Source organism: Coffea arabica, chromosome 3e (assembly GCF_036785885.1).
Source record: "Coffea arabica cultivar ET-39 chromosome 3e, Coffea Arabica ET-39 HiFi, whole genome shotgun sequence".
In the NCBI taxonomy this organism is placed as follows: Eukaryota; Viridiplantae; Streptophyta; class Magnoliopsida; order Gentianales; family Rubiaceae; genus Coffea; species Coffea arabica.
The window spans coordinates 31,416,115-31,421,525 of record NC_092315.1 but is presented as its reverse complement, the minus strand read 5'-3'; the positions used below and the strand labels follow the sequence as shown (position 1 = coordinate 31,421,525).

Below are 5,411 nucleotides of genomic sequence, written 5' to 3'. Positions count from 1 at the left end.
AAGCTCCCAGACGGCGTATTTTTTTGAAACGAGGTCCTCGGTAACGCGACATAAAGACTCCTTATTCTTATTTTGCTTATTCTTATTTTGAATGAATTTCATTTTTTTCTATTTTATTTATTAAATTTTTGAAAACCTAAACTAAAACAAAACTGAACTAAATGAAGCGAAGTTTATTGAAATAGCATGCTTGTGTACTATAAAAAAGAATGAGATGAATTGGATAAATATCGACACTCCTTTCTATTTATTTTTCTATTATAGAAAAGGATATCCCCTTCCTGACATAGTTGGAAGTTCTTATTCTTATAACTTAATAAATTATAAATTGATGGCTTTTGGAAAAGGGGGACGACACCCTTTTATTTAATATTCTTTGAGACATTATCAATTACGTAAAAATTTGAATAAATAGGAAAGCCGGCTATCGGAATCGAACCGATGACCATCGCATTACAAATGCGATGCTCTAACCTCTGAGCTAAGCGGGCTCATATAATATCCATTTTATATGGATAGGAATTCCATAAACTATTAGAATCTTAGTTAGTAACTATTACTTCTTATCTATTCATAATCGATATGGATCTAGAAAAGAATAAAATAGAATTTCAAATAAATTATTGAATATTATAGAGCACAACGATTAATATAGCGATATAGAATTTCGATTTTTTTATCACTCGATTAAATTCGAACTATCATCTACTATTAGATAGTAAATAGTACTATTAGATAGTAAATAGTTTTAGTATAGTTAAATTAGTTAAATTTTTCATTTTTGAATTCAAATGACATTTGGAATTCTTTTTTTATACTTCTATATATATTTATATTATTTGATTCTATATCATATATTTCTAATTCTAATTAGGAGTTCTAACTAATGAGACATTCTCCGTTTTCATTCATAAAGATGTAATTAATGTTGTAATGTAAAGTAAATAAATCGTAAAGGCGAAAATTAAGACGACAAAAAAAAAGAATCGACCGTTCAACTATTCAAAATTGCATTGGAAAGCTGACAGGGAGATATATATATCTAAGATATATATTCATCTATATTGAATTGGGGATACAGAAATGATAAAATCATATTGGATTGAACCAAATGGGGGTTTCCTATAGAAGATAGATAAGAAATCAAAAAAAAGAAAACAGTTTTTTAAGATAGGAATCGGTATCTAATGCATTCAACGATTTTAGTATAAAATAAAGGAAAGAAAAAAAGCAACGACATCACAATGAAATTTGAATCTCAAACCAAAAGGAAGGGGATATGGCGAAATCGGTAGACGCTACGGACTTAATTGAATTGAGCCTTGGTATGGAAACCCACTAAGTGATAACTTTCAAATTCAGAGAAACCCTGGAATTAATAAAAAGGGGCAATCCTGAGCCAAATCCCGTTTTCTGAAACCAAAGGAAAGGTTCAGAAAGTGAAAAAAGGATAGGTGCAGAGACTCAACGGAAGCTGTTCTAACAAATGGAGTTGGCTGCGTGAGTAGAGAAATCTTTCCATCTAAAATTCCGAAAGGATAAAGTGAAGGATAAACGTATATACGTATTGAATACTATATTAAATGATTAATGACGACTCAACTGAATCTGTATTTTTTATATAAAAATGGAAGAATTGGTGTGAATAGATTCCACATTGAAGAAAGAATCGAATATTCATTGATCAAATGATTCACTCCATAGTCTGATAGATCTTTTCAAGAATTGATTAATCGGACGAGAATAAAGATAGAGTCCCGTTCTACATGTCAATGTCGGCAACAATGAAATTTATAGTAAGAGGAAAATCCGTCGACTTTAAAAATCGTGAGGGTTCAAGTCCCTCTATCCCCAAAAAACATATTTGATCCCCCAACTATTTATCCTATCCCCCTTTCGTTAGTGGTTCAAAAAACCTTATTCATTTACTCTATTCTCTTAGAAATCGATCTGGACGGAAAAGCCCTTTTCTTATCACAAATCTTGTGTTATTTATGATATACATATAAATGAACATCTTTGAGCAAGAAATACCCATTTGAATGGTTTACAATCGATATAACTATTCATACTGAAACTTACAAAGTACTCTTTTTTAAGATACAAGAAATTCTAGTACCTAGATAAAATTTTGTAATCCCCTTTCCTTCTTTTAATTGACATAGCCCCCCTTTTCTCATAAAATGAGGATGCTACATTGGGACTGGTCGGGATAGCTCAGATGGTAGAGCAGAGGACTGAAAATCCTCGTGTCACCAGTTCAAATCTGGTTCCTGGCACATGATTAATTTGTATAAGTCTCTCTTGTATAAATTAATTGATATGAATCGACATTCATATTTATAGTTTAGATCATAATAAATACATATTGTTTTCCACTTCAGCGAGATATACCCCATCTATTTTATAGATGGGTAGAACTTTTTAGATAAGGTATCTAAAAGAATTAGATTCTATTTCTTCATCTTTTTTATTTCTGCTCTTCTTTTGTTCAAAAAGAATGTTAATACTTCATATATATTCAAAAGACATATTCAAGGGGTTAATTTAATTGGTTGAGATCAAATCTAGAGGAATTGAAATACACAAGAGATACAAATAAATAGAATCCAATATCCTTTAATTTCTTTGTATTTTCGTTCATATTTGATTTCGTCATTCCTACTTACATAACTTTCTAAAACCCTTTAAATAATGTGCGTAGTAGAAAGTCAAAATTCATGATGTAGAAGTTCATCCTCTTTGTTCGTCCCATCTGAGATAAGCATCTTACAAACCAAATAAATGGGATGTAAGAATACCAACGAATCTCTCATTGTCTTTTTTTTTTTTGTTAGCCTATATAGAATTCCCAAATACAAAGGAGACTTCCATTATTCTGGTTAATCTAGAATAGAACGTATAATCCTTGAATATGTGAAATTGTATAAGACGAAATTAGTTTCTTATCCTTCAATGAGCATCTTGTATTTCATAAAAATTGGGAGCAACATAATCCTTGCGTAAGGGCCACCCTATCCAACTTTCAGGCATTAAGATACGTTTCGAGCGTGGATGATTATCATAAGAGATTCCCAACATATCATAAGATTCTCGTTCTTGAAAATCCACACTTTTCCAAACCCAGAAGACAGACGGAATCCTAGGATTCCTCCTTGAGACAAATACTTTTATGCATACCTCTTCTGGTTGATCTACACCATACTCTATTCTCGTAAGATGATATACACTAGCTAACAGCCCGCCGGGTGCTACATCATAGGCGCATTGGGAACGGAGATAATTGTAACCATATACATATAAAATAACAGCAATAGAATGCCAATCCTCGGACTTTATTTGTAAAGTCTCTATTCCTTGGTAATCAAAGCCCAAAGATCTATGAATTAGCCCATGCTTGACTAGCCAAGCAGACAAACGACCCTGCATCTTTTTTATTTCTCCCATATTTTTATTTGTATTAAGTATTTCACCTTTACGATGAAATTTATGAAGATTTTTTTTATTTTGTACAAAGAAATACTGTCTAATTCACCAATTCATGGGAAGAGACTGAACTTTTGTATTTGAAAAATGTTTCAGTAGGTATTTCTGAAGTAAAAGTAGATGCCGGTTGATAAAGGAATCCTTGATCATAATTTCCAGTATTCATACTGCGGCTAATATGAAACTTGTGATTTGTAGTAAAACACCGATTCGACCATTGACGTTGAGGCCTAATTCTATCTTCATAGATTTCTCGAGATATTTTCTTACGAAGTTTTGTTATAGCATCTATAACTGCTTCCGGTTTAGGGGGACAGCCTGGCAAATAGACATCTACAGGAATTAGCTTATCAACCCCCCGAACAGTACTATAAGAATCGGTACTGAACATCCCTCCTGTAATTGTACATGCTCCCATAGCAATAACATATTTTGGTTCAGGCATTTGTTCATATAATCTCACTAAAGAAGGGGCCATTTTCATTGTTACCGTTCCGGCTGTTAAAATTAGATCTGCCTGTCTAGGACTTGATCTTGGTACTAGTCCATAACGATCAAAGTCGAATCGTGACCCTATTAGTGAAGCAAGTTCAATGAAACAACAACTGGTACCATAGAGAAGTGGCCATAAACTAGAGAGTCTTGACCAATTTGAAAAATCATTTAATGTAGTTGAAATAACTGAATTTTGGGCTGTTCGATCAAGTAAAGGAAGCTCAATGGAATTCATAACAGTCTCAATTTTATTTTGATTTTTTTCCTTTTTTCTTTTTATTGTCTGAATATTCAGGAGCTAAGACCATTCCAATGCCCCCTTTCGCCATGCATAAACTAAACCAACTATTAAGATAAGTACAAAAATTAAAGCTTCTATAAATACAGATACACCCAAAATATCGAAACTCATTGCCCATGGATAAAGAAAAACTGTTTCAACATCAAAAACAACAAAAACTAGAGCAAACATATAATAACGGATTCGAAATTGTAACCAAGCGTCGCCTATTGGTTCTATACCCGATTCATAACTAGAGAGTTTCTCCGGCCCTTTGCTAATCGGGGCTAAAATTCCGGAAATAAAAAATGCCAAAATAGGAATAAGACTTGATATTATTAGAAATGTCCAAAAAATATCATATTCGTAAAGAAGAAACATAGACACACTCCTATGAACGTGGAAAATATACCGGATTGCTCGATTAGAATTGGAATTGTCAAGTCATTCATACCATAACTTTTTATTTTACTCAATTCAATCAAAACAAGAATTCATTTTTATTGAATTGACGAGTTTCCTTTGTTTATAAAAGGCAGTGTAATAAAGCATCAATACTGATTCATCCATAATTAAATGACTCTTCTTATAGAACATTTTATAGTAGAACATTATAGAATAAAACAAAAAAAATAAAGAGCTTCGAGACAATAAAGACTGAGAAAATTGACTCAAGAACAAATTTCATTACTAAGCTCCGTTGTAAAATTTGGACCTAAACATTAAAGTAAGAAGTGATGGGAACGATGGAAACTGTGAATCCAAAAGATTTTATTAAAATGAATCTTAATGATTCGCCGGTCGGGATGGCGGAACAAACCGGAGACCAATTCATCTATTCTGAGAAGTAACGAGATAATCCTAAAATTGAAATGGAAGAGTAAATATTCGCCCGCGAAAACTTTCTTTTTTAAATTCCTAAATTTGAACGATAAAAAAAAACAATTTATAAAAAAATAACAATATGATTTCTAAAATAAAAAATCTACTAAAACAAGATACACAAATTACTTATATATTAGATGAAATCTCAAAGAATCCCACGATTCAATATATTAAATTTAAAAATACATGTCTATTTTATTAATTAATGAAAATTGTATCTTACCTCAAATTCAAATTTTTTATTTTTGAATCCTTTTATTCAAAT

The 5,411-nt window shown here is 31.6% G+C and overlaps 2 non-coding genes across 2 annotated transcripts; one reads left to right on the top strand and one right to left on the bottom strand.

Annotated features, from left to right (window-relative positions):
* Nucleotides 1–418: 418 nt before the first annotated feature.
* TRNAT-UGU (transfer RNA threonine (anticodon UGU)) lies at nucleotides 419–491 on the bottom strand. The gene has a single exon. It is a non-coding gene; the product is annotated as a tRNA-Thr (tRNA).
* A 1,715-nt stretch (nucleotides 492–2,206) lies between these two features.
* On the top strand, nucleotides 2,207–2,279 carry TRNAF-GAA (transfer RNA phenylalanine (anticodon GAA)). The gene has a single exon. It is a non-coding gene; the product is annotated as a tRNA-Phe (tRNA).
* The last annotated feature ends 3,132 nt before the right edge of the window (nucleotides 2,280–5,411 follow it).